Source organism: Chrysemys picta, chromosome 19, assembly GCF_011386835.1.
Source record: "Chrysemys picta bellii isolate R12L10 chromosome 19, ASM1138683v2, whole genome shotgun sequence".
Taxonomy (NCBI): Eukaryota; Metazoa; Chordata; order Testudines; family Emydidae; genus Chrysemys; species Chrysemys picta.
This window is the reverse complement of record NC_088809.1, coordinates 613644-630733: the sequence shown is the minus strand read 5'-3', so window position 1 is coordinate 630733 and position 17090 is coordinate 613644. Positions and strand designations below refer to the sequence as shown.

At 57.1% G+C, this 17090-nt stretch overlaps 1 pseudogene; it reads left to right on the top strand.

Moving 5' to 3' along the window:
- The first annotated feature begins 1732 nt into the window (after positions 1-1732).
- LOC101934525 (protein ABHD15-like) lies at positions 1733-6033 on the top strand (annotated as a pseudogene).
- Positions 6034-17090: the final 11057 nt, after the last annotated feature.

Below are 17090 nucleotides of genomic sequence, written 5' to 3'. Positions count from 1 at the left end.
AGAGATCAATAGCGCTTGGTTGTTGTATCCCTACTAGCCAGAGCCTCTGAGAGCTGATTCTGGGACCTGGTGAAAAAATTTTCGGGCCCCCCAGCAAGGGCGGACCAGCTAAACAGGGCCGACGAGCGGGGGAAGCTGGGCCCTGAGTCCCCTTCCAGACCGCGGGGCCCTGGTAATTTGTACCGGCTTCCCCCCCCCCTCGTTGGCCCTGCTGCTAGCATCACTGCAGATGCTGTTCTCATTCATGTTCCATATAATGTTAAGGGAGCATTAAGCTTGCCTAGTAAAGCACTCCTGGATCAGAAAAGGCCAATGACCCACATGCACCCTTAACCCAGTCTCGGCGTGTGCCTGCTTTACCGCACTCACGCTCACATACTGTTTCTCCCACCAAACAACAGAGACTAATCTGTGAGCACTACCAAAGCCATGTCTGTGCTGTGGGCTGGCCTGGATCCTGACTGGGAGGCCTCCAAGACATGGGTGATTGGTAAGGTCTTTGGAGTAAGGTTTTTGCCTTGTGGGTGAAGGGGTTTGGAGCCAGGGCTTTTAGTCCCTGGGAGCCGGTCCCTAGGTTTTGGACTGTCGCATGCATGGAGGTGTGGCTGGATGGGTTCCCCTGTGGAATGTCAGCAGTGGTATGTGTGTCTGAGAGGCACCCAAATGCCCTGGAGGATGGTGGGATAGACACTGCTTCTTGCTGCTCTGGTGCCCTGTGTCCCCTCTAGACTGTCTTGGTCTAGTCGTCAGCTGTCATGGCTTCCTGTGTCGTGGTTTCTGAGTGCCAAGGGCTGAGCCGTGTGCTGGGTGTTTAGGGCCAAGATGTGGCTGGCGGTGCTCCTAGAGGGAGGTGGTGCTCCACCTCTGCACAGTGCTGCGTGCAGCTGGGAATTTCTTCTGCTCCGCTGCGCGGGCTGGAAAGCACTGCCCAATTAACTCTCCTGCTTCTTGGCCATGCATCTGCCCTGGACGTCCAGCCCTGGGTTGGAGCATTTGAAATGGTGCTGCTGAAGGCCAGAGCCTGAGAATAATGGATGGGAAATGTTGACTCCTCTTCTCTTCTGTATCTGCTCATGAGCTAAACATGAAATTGCAGGGGCTGGAGCCTCTGGCCTGCATCAGTTCAGCATCATGAGCCTCTGTCACGGCTCCATCAGAAATCAAGTTATTTTCTCAAAGGCACAGGTTGCTCTGAGCTGCAGAGCACCTTGAGCAGCATCACTCTCTGCCCCCTCCCCAGGGCTGCCACTGCCAGACCCTGCCCACTGGGATGTCTCTTTCCCGCCCTGTGCCCAGGGCTGTCCTGCTGCAAGGTGCTGAACCTGCTGCAGAGAGTAGCCATTGTCCTTTGCTTTGCGTGTCCTGGGCTTTGTCTTCCCCAGGTTTCCCTTTTGCTTTGCACGCTCTCCTAGGACTGGGGTTGTTCTCACTCCTGTGCCCGGAGGGGTACGTGCAGAGCAGTGAGGTGCCGCCTGTCCCAGCAGCCAAGTGAAGCCTTTCTCCCCACAGCATCCCTCACACACACCCCATCTCCAAGTCCCCGTCCCCTCACCCAAAGGGTTAGTCTTTAATGCACAATCTTTGGTCTTTGTGGTTCTCTCTCTCTCTGCTTCTGGGACTGACACGGAAACCGCCGCAGCTCCTCCTCCAGGCTGTTGCTTCACACGCCTTAGCCACCCCCGCCCTCTCTTGCTACCAAAGCAGAAGGTTGAAGCTTGCCATGCTAGAAACCTGTCCTCTCTGGAGGGAAGTCTGCTGAGGAAGTCTGGACAGTGCGGCCCCCTGCTCAGCTCCTTCCTCTTCTTAGGGCTGTGTGTGATTCAGCCCCCCACAGCCCGTAGAGGAGCAGGGACCTGTGATCCAGGAAGGGGCTGTCCCGGCCATGCTGCCATGGGCAGGGGTGCTGGGCTTCCTTCTGCTGCTCATCCTCCTGCGTGTGCGGTTTGGGTTCAGAAAGCAAAAGTTCCCAGCAGCTCTGGGGCCCAGCTGGTCTGCAAGCCCTCTGCGCTGGCTGCCTACCTGGAGAGCCAGTGCCAGGCCTTGAAAGGCCGATGCGAAGCCAGCTGGCCATGGAGGGCTCTCCCCTCCCTGCAGACACTGGCCAGCCTGATGGGGCCCCTGGACAGCAGGGTGCATTTCGTAAGGACCTATCTGCAGCTGAGTGATGAGGGGCTGGTGGCTCTGGACTGGGCAGTGGGGCCAGCACAGCAGGAGAGGAGGCAGACATCCAGCCCCTGCAGCGCACCTGTCCTGCTGCTTGTCCCCAGCTCCTTTGGGAAGGTCACCCGCAACATCAGCAAGGTAATGAGGGGGTGGGACTGGCAGTGACAGGCAACAGGGCTGGGCACTAGGAACTGCCCCGAGCTCCAATCCCGGTTCTGCCACTGACTTGCTGGGTAACCTTGGGCCAGTCACTTCCCCTCCCTGCACTCAGTTTTCCCCTTTGTAGAAACAGGGACCATGGACCCGACCCCTTCAGCTACAGCTCAGAGAATTTCCTTAGACAGACAGCGACAGGACGCAGTGATGGAGCCAGTCCCTGCCCCTGAGCGGCAGAGCAATGTGGGGGGGATGACTCAGGGCAGAAGTAGGTCTGTTTGAGGGTTTGGAAGCATTGTGGCCTGTTTGGGGTGGGGTGCATGGGGGTGAGTGCTGTGCCTGGCTGGAGAACATGGGGGTCACACAGGATTTGGAAGGGTGTACGGTATCTAGGGAATTGCTGCACAACCCCCCTTCCCCCCCAGCACCACACACACACACCAGGGAGGACAGGCTGTTCCCACCAGGCAGCTGCTTGGAGCTCCAGTCTGTCTCCCAGCTGCCCGATGCCTGGGGCAGAGGCTCTAGCGGAGGCTGTGTATAAACCCCAGCAGTGTGTTCTTTGCCCAGTACCGAAGGGGTCCCCTAGCGATTGCTACTAACAGCTGATTTAGTGCTGAGATTTATCCCCCATCCTCCCACAAGCCCACTGACCCCATTTGCCCTTCGGCTTTGCTGCTGCAGCTGACAAGCTGCATCTACAGAGAAGACAGTGGATTCTCTTGGGCTCTGGGCCAGGAGACATGAGTCTTTCTGGGCTTCCTTAAACCTCTCTTCACCTTACCAGAAATGAGCCTTAGCGCCACCTCGCTAGGGCCAGCGACAGCCTGTAAGTGCAGTTAGAACAACCCGGTCAATACCAGCCAGAGAGCTCCCCAGCTAACTCCAGTCTCGGGGTCAGACAATGGGGAGCCTTGTACTCCCTTTGCTGTTCGATGCAACTGAGTCCAGGTTGCCCCCGTCAGTGGCACCCACGCCTAGTGCCGCACGGCCCGACTGCAGCACGGGACATGTGCTGGGTCCATATGCCACTTCTGGATGCCCTTGCCCACTCCACACCACCTAGTACTGATATTCTTTAACCGCTTCATTCATGATTCCTGTCCTCTGAACCCTGCCCCTAGGCGGTGCCCATCTGAAAAGGGGTAAAGAAGATGCCAGTGACATTTTCCAATGATGCTGAATTGGGAGGAGTTGCAAACAAAGGGAGCTAGGGAGATGGGAAGCATGGGCAGAAAATAACAACATGCCATTGCACGTGGGAAATGCAGCCAACCCACCTGACCATCTGGGCAGAAACCTCCCTCTTGCAGGGAGGGGCAGGGCTCATGAACTTGGAGGTGAGAGGACAGTGTGATTGAAAGCTGAATGGTCAGTGCTGTTTGGGGCCATGCTGCAGCAGGGAGGGGGCTGTGGACGACTCCCCTGGCACTGCTAGCTTCACCCCATTAACCGATGGATTTATCCCAGTGGGGAGAGGGCCAGAGATGGGTGAGTTGGTGATGGAGGGCTGACGCAAAGATGAAAGGCACGAACTGCTCAACGTGCTCCCTCATTTGGGTCCCTCAGCTTCTGACCAGCCCCCACGAGAGCCTGCAGCTCCCACTGACTTCAGCGTGGTCCTCAGCACACTGGGAATCAGCCCAGTGGTCTCTGGTTGGGTGCTCACATTAGTGAGCACATCTGCAAACCTCAGCCTGAATGTGGTGCCCGAGGCAGTGACGGGGACCAAGGCAGCTTGGCCAGGGATCAGGACACTGAGGAAAGGAAGAATGAGGCAAACGTTCCAGGCAGTGATACCACGGCACTGAGCAGAGGAACAGGCTTCTAAGACCCATTGCCTGGGTCCTTTCAAAGGACCATTTATAAAGCCATAGGTACTGGCCACAGGGCAGAATCCTGACCTGGATTCCAGGTGTGATCGCAGCTTTCTCCTGTGTCTGAGTCCCTAACCCAGGGCTGTCCCGAGGGGGTGTGGGCCTGGGGCGGAAATGATGGATTCGTCTCTTCTGGACTGACCGGACCAGCCAATCGCACTGGCCCATGGGGCCCCCCAAAGCATGGGTCCCGGAGCAGTCACCCCAGTTTGCACTACCCAAGGGACGGCTCTGCCCTAACCCACCAGCTCGTAGAGCAGCCTGGGGGTGGGGCCCTCGAGACAGATAGGCTGCCCTTCCCTGTCGTTCCCAAGGTGCTCACAGTGACTCCTGTTGTCTGGTTCTAGCTATGTCACGTGGCACTCCTTCATGGCTACCATCCTGTTGTCTTTAACCGCCGTGGTCAGAATGGCTGCCCCCTAAGCACCACCACACTGCAGCCATATGGGGATCCTGCTGACCTGCGAGAAGCCATCCAGTACATCCGCTCCCGGTGCCCAGGGGCCCTGCTCTTTGCAGTGGGGAGAGCACTGGGGCAGGGCTCCTGTTCTCCTACCTGGGAGAATGTGGTTCCTCTAGCCTCCTGACAGCTGCTGGCTGCATCTCCCCCATCTTTGACCCTCGGGGATGGTTTGAAGCTGGGTGTCCCTGGCTATGGCAACAACTCTTGCTCATGTCCCAGAAGGTGTGGCTCAGCCGGTGAGTGACTCGTCTGTGGGTCTGTCTGGGGTGGAGATGGACAGCGTGTAGTGATGGCCTGGCCCTGCAGTGTCTGAAACAATGAGCCACAGCCTCCCAGCTCCACCAGGCCTTGAGTGCAGCTTTGCAGTGCACTGAGGGATCCCAGTGGCTTTGCCCATGTCTCCTGGACCCACGTGAGATCCCTGTGGGATCAGCAGGTAGGGGGCAGAGCTGGTGACCCTAGGCTGTAGCTGGAGCAGTCCTGGTTCGTGAGAGTGCTTCTCAGCACAACATGGGGAGCTGCAGAGCCCTGGGGGAGGTGGATGAAGGGAGACGGCCTTTTCTGTCCCAGATAGAGCCATGGTGAGATGGCCCATTCAGCCTTGAGCTGCCCATGCTCCATCAATGAACCTCCCCAGCACAGGGAGCTGTCCCCCGTCCTCGTTCTCCTGCTTGGGCTCTTACCAGTGTCTGTCTCCCCCAGGTTTGCCACGGTGCTAGGGGAGGTTTTGCCCCTGGATCGTTTCTTTGGGGGCCAGTCACTGAGGGAGCTGGAGGAGGTCTTGTTCTGCCAGGCAGGCCCAGACCTGGGACTTGTACTGGGAGAGGAACGACCCGCTACGGGATGTGGACGAGGTGTCAGTACCAGTGCTGTGCATCTGCAGCCAGGACGACCCCATGTGTGGGGCCCCCAAGGACACTCTGCCCTTTGAGCTGTTTGAGACAAACCCCTACTTCTTCCTAGTGCTCACCCAGGGAGGTGGACACTGTGGCTTCTTCAAGGATTGCCTGTGTGGTGCCTTCTGGAGCCATGAGGTGCTGCTGGAATTCTTCCACACCACTGTGGATTTCCTCCTCACAGAGGACAAACTGAAGGGCCAGGCCAAGAAGAGAGGGGCCAGGCCGGTGCCGAAGGTCACCCAGGGCAGAGGTGGCTGCAGGCAGGAGTCCTGCTGCCCCCACAATAGACCTGACATTTACCGCTGGCAGCGCTCCTACACCCGCTGACAGCTGGTCTTCACTCAGCATCTGGAGGATGATCTGCTGACCTTTCCCAAGAGCCCCCGTGCACGCTTGGGACTGTGACTCTTTGTAACAAGAACGGGGCCATACCTAGGGTGGTGCAGGACCCGGGCTGGAAGTGACAGGGTTTGTCTCTTCCAGGACCAACCATGCCGGCCAATCGCACTGGCCTGCGGGGCCTCCCAAAGCACAGGACCCGGAGTGGTCACCCCAATGCGCCCTACTCAAGGGACGGTTCAGAACAAGAACATAGCATTTCCGTGAACAGATCGTGTTAGATGATAACTGCAGCGTGACAGAGGTGCTGCGTCCTGGCTGGGTGTTGGCATCTCAGGTGCTGCCCTGTCAGAAGTGGTGTTTGTGTCCCAGTGCCGCTGGCTTCTGGTTGTGGTAATGTGATGTGGTTTTGTGCCTTTGCTGACGGTTGCCAGGTACTGTGATGTCCCAGTGCTAGAAGATTGGGGCCCAGACAGGTGCTGTGCTGCAATGGAGCAGAAGGGGATGAATGATTCTTATTTATTTTGTAGCACCCAAATTTGTGCTGGGTGCTTCATGGAAGATGGACAAAGACACAGGCCCTGCTGCAGTGAGCTTATCTCTAGGTTTTACATGTGTCCAAGCAAATGGGGGTAGCTGAGAGTCGGGAGGGAGGCCAGGGGCTGCAGCAGAATGATCAGGGGTGACTCAGGGCAGCATTTTGGGCGTGTTACTTTTCTCCATATAGCTATAAAAAGAAGGATGATAAAGCTCTAAACCAGTAACTGGTGTAGATTCCCTTTCTGAGGCTGGGACTGCTGTACGTAGCTTGGTGATGCAGTGCTAGACACTCCTGGGTCCTCATCTGTAATGCACCCCTGGGGTGTGGTTGTGCCTCCTTGCCTGTGTGTGCAGGCTAACTGGCATTCTTCATTAATGTTACATGACAAGACTAAAGGATGCTTGAAATGTTATTTTAAGCTCAAAGACTGGTGTCTTCCTTTCTGTTCTGCATCTCGCTGGGATCAGTAGATGCTCATTCACAGACACAGGTGTGCACACACTCACAGACACATGCACCCACAGGTGCGCGCACCCCCCCCCCCGCTGCACACTAATGCTCAGCTTAGGTGACGCTTATTACACACCGCAGCCAGACAGCTTAGCTCTGTCCCCATAGGGAAGCCACAAGGGTACTTTATTCCTCCATAACAAACACCAGCACATTAAAAGTCCACCACAACCACTGGCTGATGTCCTGTTCCTCAAGTATCATTGCACTCAGAGCTCCCATGTTCCCATGTACCATTGCAAAGGGGGCAGAGGTAAGGTTGTCTGGGTGTGTCGTGTGGAGAGCGAGAGTGGCAAGGGATGTCATGGGACTTGTGTTCCAGTACAGGAAGGCCTGAGCCAGTAACACAGATCCAGTGGCAGGAGGAAAACATATCCATTCTTTGATGGGTTGGAGAGCCTGACTCCTCTGTATGCAGCCTGGTGCGCTCCTGGGCAGCGAGCTGATGAGAACAGCAGCATCATGAAATGGGTGGATTAGGAGCCTGGGAGATGCCGCTGAGAGCAGGGTCTCTTAGGGGGGCCCCTAGCACCTAGGCATGGCACGAGCAATGCCCTGGAGCAGGCGCTGAGCAGGGATGATCATGCCCACTGGGAGCTTGGCGAGACTGAGCTGCCTGGGAGCTTGGCTATACTCGCCCCTTTCCTGAGGGAATGCAGCTCCCCCAGTGCTGCCGTAGACAAGGTCCAGGGACGGCTGTACCAAAGAGCCCTGCTCTCAACACGCTTAGTCAACGCTGCAGTTAAGCTGTCAGGAGCCCTGCCTCTGCTGGGGAGGTGCCCCCGTCACCATGGCATCTCCCAGTCACTAGTGCATTTATCTTCACCAGATCCCGTGGGGCAGGGCAGGGTGAGGCACCCAGCAGCTCAGTGACTTGCCCAAGGTCGGGCAGGAATCGAACCTGGGTCTCCCAACCCCAAGGCAAGCCCCTAGTCCCAGGGCCACCCTTCCTCTCTCAAGGGTGGGGCTTTTTCCAAAACAGAGGCTGGTATGCCAGACACTGGCTGGGAGGTGAGGGGAGGGAGTGGGGGCTTGGCAAGCCAGATGCAGCAGCCTCAAGTCTCTGAGGCACCAAGCTCTTTATTGGACTATTAGTGAACTTGTGTTATTGTTGGTGCTGTAGGGGAGCTGGGGTGAGCCAAGGCTGCTCCCCTGGGAATGTTGCGTGCGGCGGCGGGGCGGCGGGTAGGGGCGGTGCGTGTGGCTGCGGGGCGGCGGGTAGGGGCGGTGCGTGGGGCGGCGGGGCGGCGGGTAGGGGCGGTGTGTGCGGCTGCGGGGCGGCGGGTAGGGGCGGTGCGTGCGGCTGCGGGGCGGCGCGTGCGGCTGCGGGGTGGCGGGTAGGGGCGGTGCGTGCGGCTGCGGGGCGGCGGGTAGGGGCGGTGCGTGGGGCGGCGGGTAGGGGTGGTGCGTGTGGCTGCCGGGCGGCGGGTAGGGGTGGTGCGTGTGGCTGCGGGGCGGCGGGTAGGGGTGGTGCGTGTGGCTGCGGGGCGGCGGGTAGGGGCGGTGCGTGTGGCTGCGGGGCGGCGGGTAGGGGCGGTGCGTGCGGCTGTGGGGCGGCGGGTAGGGGTGGTGTGTGGGGCGGCGGGTAGGGGCGGTGCGTGCGGCTGCGGGGCGGCGGGTAGGGGCGGTGCGTGCGGCTGCGGGGCGGCGGGTAGGGGTGCTGCGTGGGGCGGCGGGTAGGGGCGGTGCGTGCGGCGGCGGGGCGGCGGGTAGGGGCGGTGCGTGCGGCTGCCGGGCGGCGGGTAGGGGCGGTGTGTGCGGCGGCGGGGCGGCGGGTAGGGGCGGTGCGTGCGGCTGCGGGGCGGCGGGTAGGGGCGGTGCGTGCGGCTGCGGGGCGGCGGGTAGGGGCGGTGCGTGCGGCGGCGGGGCGGCGGGTAGGGGCGGTGCGTGCGGCGGCGGGGCGGCGGGTAGGGGCGGTGCGTGCGGCTGCGGGGCGGCGGGTAGGGGCGGGGCGTGCGGCTGCCGGGCGGCGGGTAGGGGCGGTGCGTGCGGCTGAGGGGCGGCGGGTAGGGGTGCTGCGTGCGGCTGTGGGGGCAGGCCTGGCCAGCAAGCACAGCAGGACCCAGTGCTGGGGGAACGCGCAGCAGTCAATGTGAGTTACGTAAAGCCGGGCTGCGGCTCAGGGCAGGGTGTCTATACATGGCAAGGCTGCTGTTATTTCGGGCCCTGCTGCTGGAGTGACAGGGAACTGCAATCAGCTGGCAGGCTCTGCTGAGGTCAGAATGACGTCAAAGCAGCCCCAGGCTGTCAGCTGGAATCCGGCAATCCAAGCTGATGAGGCATCCAGCCTTAAAGGGGTCCCAGCAGCAGGCAGAGGGGAAATGTGGACCCCACAGAGCTGACCTGGGACAGGTGAGTTCACTTCCAGAGAAGGCTCTGTGCAGGTGTGACTCAGGAGAACTGCTCCTCTGCAGGCCTGGGCAGAGAGGCCAGGGAAGGGCTCCAGTCCCCGAGTAGGTAGTTTGAGGAGTGATTATTTTAACAAACGAGTGTCCCACTCTGTCCACCAGACCTAATCCCAGCTCAGATTGCTGCCGGTTAAGCCCTGTAATGAGATTGGGAGGCAAGTCCTAAGAGTCACCTCCTGCCCTGTCCCTCCACTTGCCTGCATTCCCCGTGCCACCACCCTTCAGGTACCAGAGCAGACTTTGCTTCTTCCCCTCTTGGCTGAGCAGAGTGTGACTCTAACCCCGAAAGTCAGAGCAGGAGGTCAGAGGAGCCCTCACTTCCCACGGACACAGCACTGGTCACTCTGGAGCCTGCATCCTGTCCAGGGCATCGCCCTGAAGTGCCGATCCCGAGCAGCTGCACTGAGAACACTGAGCTGGTCTGGAAGCCCTCCTGCTGTGTCACCCATGGAGTGTGCCCCAGCGTGCACCATGCTGCCCGGGTGTACGACTCCCGGGGCTGGCCACACACGGTTGCCACCTGTCTTGGCATCCACACTGCCCAGCATGGTCCCTTCTGGCCAGAGAATCTGTGAGCATGGAGAGGGCTACAGGTGGAGTTACAAACATGGGACTTTCGAAGGAAAGTTGAATGGGCAGCTGCCAAGAGATGGAAATTCTCCAGCCAGGAAACGCAGACAGAACTAGGCCGGCAGTTCAGCTCGGAGCAAAGAGACTCTGGGTCTGGGGGTAATGGCTGCACGGGGAGTTGGGGGGGTGATCCACAGTTCGGGGAGACCTATCCATGCAAGCTGGCATCAAGCTAGTGCACTAACTGTAGATGCGGTGGGGGGGAGGGGCCAGCTGTCCGGTCTGAGACACTAAGCACAGCTCAAGACAGCTAGGCCCTCCTGCTGTTGGCCCTGCCACAGTTACTGTCTATTTCTATTTGCCGCTCCGTGATCAATAGCATGAGTGTGATGGGGTGTCACCCCACCCGAGCCCTGATTAAGGTGGCCAGGTGGGCCAATTAACGCCCTAGGCAGCATCTGGAGGAGAAGCCAGGGAGCAATGAGGACTAATGAAAGGATGAAGCTCACCTGGGCAGGAACAAGGTGTACCTGGAGGTGGGGAAGGAGCCTGACGGAGGCAGTGTAGGAAGCAGTCCAGGAAAACAGCAGCAAGGTGTGGGTTCCCCTGCCAGACACTGGGGAAATGGCACCACTGAGGGGCAGTGAATTGGAAGGCTGTCCGGGACAGTTAGTACAGAGACACTTGGTACATAGCTCCCTCCCCACAAAGGGAAAAGTACAGTAACCTGGCCAGAGGGCCAAGCCACAACGAGGGAGCTGTCAAGTCCTGAGATAGAGTGAGTTCCCGCAGGAAGGGCGTCAGACTGGCTGAGCGAATCCCCAGGTGCGGCTACAAGGAGGCACCCAGTGGCGAGTACAGCACACTGGGACAATGTGTGTCTCTCCTTGCACTGGAAATCACACCACCAGCTCCAAGTGCAGATGTACCCCCTTGAACACACCGCATCCTAGTTAGAACCTGCAAGGAACAAATCTGAGATAAATGCTGGACTAGGCCTCTGTGAGGGGACTGGGGAAATCAAAGCACATGAGCAGAGTCCCTCTGTCATAGCAGGGGTCACTCTGTCCCCCCTGAGCAGAGAGCTGTCCTGCTAAAGAGTCTCTCTCTCAGCTCTCTACTTGCTCACCTGCCGGAGAGATCCAGGCACCCTCCAGGAGGGTGTTCTAAGAGCTACAGACTGAGCAAAGCGGGAACTGGCTCAGTCTCCAGTTGGCAACTTCATCAGTGTTACTGCCCAAGTCACAAACCTTAGACCTGGGCTGGTCTGACACGAAATGTCCTCAGAGTTGGACCCATTGTTCCAGTTCAGACTAGTCTCTAGTCGAGGGATAGAATCAATTAAACGCCTTACAAATGTCAGGAGCTGGGCCTGGGAGCCGGGAATGGCTGGCGCTGGCCAGATGGCTGCACGGTGGATTTTGTTTTTTTCTGTACGCTGTGGACTGCTCTTGGCTCCTGCTGCAGAAGTAATGCTGATTGACAGGGTTGATATCGGGGGTAGGGTTTGCAGACGCTCCCATCTCACTGGGTCTCTTTGAGTCACAATGACTCTGAGACTGAACAAGCATCTACATATGTGCAAAGGAGACCTGGTTTAGTGACGCCTCCCCCCAGGGCCTTGGTAGCCAGAGGCCCTTGTGCCGTCCAGGCGAGGTCATTGCATCATGCCTGAGCCAACAGAATTAGCATAAAACTAGAGAAAGTATAGGCTGTTTCCTTCTTGGAAAAGGGCTCCCTGGCCACCCTCCCCTTGCCAGAGAGAGCTGCTCCCTGCTGGGGTCCCAGTGTCCTGGTCGGCTGCTGCCTGCACCCCAGCCTCCTGGTGCAATGTGGCCCTTTCTGATTGCTCACTCGCTTTCTGGAGAACAACACCACAGACCAGGTGTACTTGCTGTCTGGCACCCCCCTGGAGACATTAGCCATCACAGCCCAGGCATTGCAGGAAGGGCGTAGCCAAATAGCTGACATTCTTGTAGGACAGGCTCATGGCTCAGTTTGCTGGATGGCTCCCATCCCAGTCTTGCCGGAGCTGTAAGGGCCTCTGTGGCCTCTGTCAGAAATACTGTGTAATGGAGTAAGTGCTAATGGAAAGGAACAAGCAAACAAAGCTGTGTTTCTCCTAGGGATGCTGGGAGAGAATGGGGTGAAGGGTTTCACTCTGCTCCTGGGGAAGAGGGGAATTCACTGCCCATGTTAAAATTCCCCTGCATGGGACCCAGCGTTCCTTTGGAGCTGATGTAGAACCCCAGTTACTCAGAGCTTCCCACACAGCTATAAAATTAAGCCCCGTTCCCTGGAAAGAAGAGCAACGATGAGTCATTTAAAATCTGCTGCTTTACCCCTTGCTAGACACACTGGGTTCTGCCTCGTCATCGTGCTCTTGCTGAGCTCAGAGAGCAGCAGGGTGCTGCTGCCAGTGAATTCTGAGCTCCCAGCAGACAGCTGCCAGCAGTTCCTTGGCGCTGCAGCCCAGTCACAGGTGAGATTAGTTGCTTCAGAAGGAAATCAGTGTTGGTGCTCAACTGCATCTGCCAATACATTTGAAGCTAGAACTAGAAGACAATGAGTCCAGCTCCCATTAAAACTCTCTTGGTGTACAAAGGTTTGATTGATTCGCAGCAGTGACACCTAGTCAGATGACATGGCTCAGGGTTACAAAGGGTCACCATGCTGTCACATGGCAGGAGCCAGTATTGCTAAGCCAAGGGGCAGCTGCTCCAGTGTCCCTTTTTGTATTGGGAAATCAAATGCTGATAAAACATCATCGCAACTACAGTGGAGTTGCATCATCGGCGCATTCAACTTACGTGATTTTAACTATATGTTCTCAGCAGAACAAAAAGAGAAAAATAACAATGTAAATACTGTCCCTGTAGTGCGGGCGATTCGGCCCACCATTCCACTCAATGAGCATTTGACTAGACGCGATTTTCGCCTTACGTGCTGACTTCAGAACCTAACCCCGCTAAGATGCGACTCCCCTGTAAAACCAATTGCCACAGATAGATGCAGCCATGATGGATCGGAGTTGGTCCTGTGCTGCTGACAGTCACTCCTGTTTCTGAACCTTCGTAGCTTTCTGATCCCAGTGGCGCGTCTGGTTCTCAAGAGTTCCCCCCGCAGGGTATTTAGCCACTGAGCTGGATCCCCTCCCCCATTTGCTGCCTGTTTGCTGCTCCTGGTGTTTGTTTTTGTAGTGATAGTGGCTGTGTTCTTGCCAGTGCACAAGCTCCCTTAGCTGGCTGGCGCCCCACAGGAGCTGACTATAAACAGCGGACGGTTTGAAAGAGGACTTGCCCCATCTAGTCTAAGTAGGGTGACCAGATCCCCCGATTTTATAGGGACAGTCCCGATATCCAGGGTTTTGTCTTGAAATATAGACACCAATTACCCCCACCCCATCCTGATTTTTCACACTTGCTATCTGGTCACCCTAATTCTAAGTGCCAAGTTGCATTTTGACTTGGGTTAGTTAAAATGTGCTAATACACTTTAGAGCAAGACCTGTTATCCTAGACTATTCATGGTGCTGGTGTGAACAGTGCAGTGGCTACCTACCACTGTGTGTGACATCTAACATTCTCTTTCACTTATAATAGCGGTAACTGTTTGACACTCTTGTCCTAGTATTCCTTCTGTTCTAGTTGCTTGACATATAGCTCTGTTGTAACTACTTCAGGGTTGTCTTTGGCTCAAGAATTATGTTAGATATTCTCACTAAAGTTTCTGTCCATGAAGTCTTTGAAGTAAGGTCTTTGAAGTAACTGTGCACCCGCCCTGGGAGGGGAGCAGGGCCTTAGGCACCTTGGGCTGTGACCTCCTCACACCAACAAGCAGAGGAGGGTGTGCAGCCCAACGTACCCCAGGGGCCAGCTCCAGCAATTCCCCTGACCCTTGTGAATGCATTCCCCCAGTGCCCTGCTCTTGGCCCCTGCCCAGGCAGCGGGCGGGGGGGGATCCCAGCCATCATCAGGAACAGGACGTGGGCCCCGCTCGCACAGCCAGCGGTGGCCCTTTTAAGAGAACGCCTGGGTGCCAGCACAGACGCGCACATGGCTCGGCCGCAGCTCCTACGTCTCCTGAGCTTGTGGGAGTCACGTGGGCGGGATGTGGCAACAGCTGATTCGTCCCCCGAGGCCCCCACTTTACATCAATCAGCTGTTACTGGGCTAAGGGCAGGAAACTTTCTTAAAGGGGCAGCGCCCCCTGCGGCACCCCTGCTGCCCCACCCCAGCCACAGCTGCTGGGGTGGCACCATGGACGCACAGCCAGCACTGGCCCAAAGCCGGGGGGCACAACATAACCACCAGCCCCTCTCTCCCCACCCTCTGGGAGGTCTAGGAGCCTCTCCTCCCCCGACTGCAGTGGGGAGCATCTCAGCACCAACTGCCCGCACCATCAGCATCATCGGCAGGCTGTAGGGGAGAGTAAGTGTGCCTCAGTCCCTGCTTCTTGTCTTCCTCCACAAACTGGAACATGCCACAGAATGAACAGACAAAGGAAGGGAAACTTCCCCTGTGGGATCTGTGGGCTAAAGGAGAACAGTAGCCCTCCTGCAGGGCGCGGAGCCAGCCTTGTGGAGTGGGGACGAGCACTCCGGACATTTCAGGGGCTTTGTTTGGCTAGGAGGGCCCAGTAGGGCAAGAGGCCTGATTGGTCTTATTCTGTGCAGGGCCAGTGTTCCTGAGTAACAGGTTTCAGAGGAGCAGCCGTGTTACTCCTGTTCTTGTTCCTGAGTAGTTACCGTATGAGGGAGCCCGATGGCCGCTGCTGGTCACTATCTGCTGCATCTAATGCCATGGACAAAGGGGAGTGTGCCTGTATAGCGCCCAGCACACCAGAGACCTCAGTTTGGGGGGTTCTCTGGACACAGGTGCAAAGCAGATGTGGATAATGGGGACAAATGCCAGCTTGTTCCAGGCTCTGGTCTGAAATAGGACCTCGGCAGTAAGTTTCACAGTGCCCTTTGCAGCAGCCAGTTTTGACCTAAGCCTCTGCTGTGCTTTTTCTCTCCTGTCTGCAGCATGGAGAGGGGAAGCAGCCAGGCTCACAGCTCTTCACTCCCTCAGGTTCTCATTTGTGCCTGATTGAGTGAAGTGCTGAGATCTGTGGATAAGTGTGAGACAGCCTGATGTGGGTTCCTAATGCACCAGCCAGCAGCGTGGGAGGGAAACAGGCCTGGAGTCCCTCCCCAGAGAGACTCTGATTAGCAAGCTCACCTCTTGTTTGAGACAGAAAACTAGGTACAGAAATAATCCAATTCTATGAGGGTGAAAAGTGGGAACCCCTTGGGAGGAGGGAGCATGGCAGCCCCACAGGCTCTAGGCCCTGGGGGTGCAGGGCAAAAAGCAGCATACTTCTCTTCTGGACTAGGGTGCCCCACCAGAGGCAGGGGTGCATCACACCCTTGCAGAAGGACTCTTTGTACAGCCAGCTGCAACCCTCCCAGGTTGGAGACCGTGTTGGCCTGATGATGATGATGATATTGACCTTGGTAAAAGTTCTTTCAGCTTTAAGGATGATGAGACCCAGGGAAGAGCTAGGCATTATTGTTAGGAGCAAGCCTGAGGAGAGGAAAAGTGGAATCTGTCTTGAAGTGATTTAGTTGGGGATTGGTCCTGCTTTGAGCAGGGGGTGGGACTAGATGACCTCCTGAGGTCCCTTCCAACCCTGATATTCTATGCGTCTGACGAAGTGGGTCTTCACCCATGAAACCTTATACTCCAATACATCTGTTAGTCTATAAGGTGCCACAGGACACTCTGTTTCTATTTATGATTCTATGATAAGTGGAGTTGGATCCTCCTTCCCCCACTCCCCAGCCAAACAGAAAAGAGCCAAACTAAGCTAACTGCCACAAAGCTTCAGCATTAAAGAAGTGGCTCTCGTCCATGTGATGGTGGATCAGAGGGTAGTCCTCTGCTCCACTTGGGTCTTCATCCTCTATTCAGCAGAAATTGGATTTGTTCCTCACAAATTAATCTCTGTATCCTTCCTGCCCCCCTAGAAGTGTGGCAGGAGCTGCTTCTGGTCTCTTGCCCTTGTTTTCCCAGCCAGAGCCACTCCCTGAAGCTTCTGGAGCTAAGTCCCTGGCTCTTTAAACAACTTGTTCAGTCATCATGCACCCGGCTCTGGTATTGCCAAGTCATTGGGTTCAGATGAGTTTCTTTAGACAAGCCCATTTGCAGGCTGTGATTGGTGTGTTTCAGAGAAAATCTACTTCTGATTGGTGGCCCAGTTGTAACAACTTCTCGGAATCATTCTGTCATTAGCACGAGCTCTTAAAGCCACAGGTTGCGCTTTACTGACTGCTGTGGGGGCAGTGCAGTCAGCAGATGCCTAATCCTGCAAATTTTACACCCAGCTCCTCTCAGAGGGGCAGGCCCAGGTCATGGGTCACAGACCAATATTTCCTCTGGTACCAACAGTGCACGGCTGTGGGGAAGCTCAGACTGTTCCAGGTGGCTCAGTGCTACTGGGTTCCATGCACCTCACCCCTACATGCTGTTTATTTTGTGGTTGTGCCCTGGGGCCTGTTCTTACAGGGAAGGGGCCCCTTCCACATATGCCCTTGTCTGCACTTGCCCCAGGAAAGTGACAAGATACTGGCCCTGTTTTTCTATTATCCTTGACTTCTTTCCAAATTTCCTTCGGCTCCTTGCTCTTTTCGCCTCTCCCACTGCTCCCTTCACCAGCCAATCCTAGACAGTGAAGTATTAACCAGAAGGCCTTCAGTTCCAGATAAACCCCTGATGCGATTCTGATATACTGGGGAGGGGATTGCTGGAGTTTGGAGTGCACTTGGGATGTGGGGCCCGGTTGGGAGGTGTGGGCCCAGGGTGGGGCAGGGCAGTGCTAGGGCCTGGTTGGCAAGGTGCCTGGGATGCAGCAGTGCTGGGGCCTGATTAGCAGGAGGGGGGGGGGCAGTGCTGGGATTTGGTGAGTGTTGTGGGGGGGCTGCCTGGGGGTAGTGCTGGGGGTTGGAGTGGGTGCTTGGGGTGTGCTGGGATCTGATGAGTGTTGTGGGGGGGCTGCCTGGGGGCAGTGCTGGGGGTTGGAGTGGGTGCTTGAGGGGTGTTGGGGGGCTGCCTGGGGGCAGTGCTGGGGGTTGGAGTGGGTGCTTGAGGTGTGCTGGGATCTGGTGGGTGTTGGGGGGGCTGC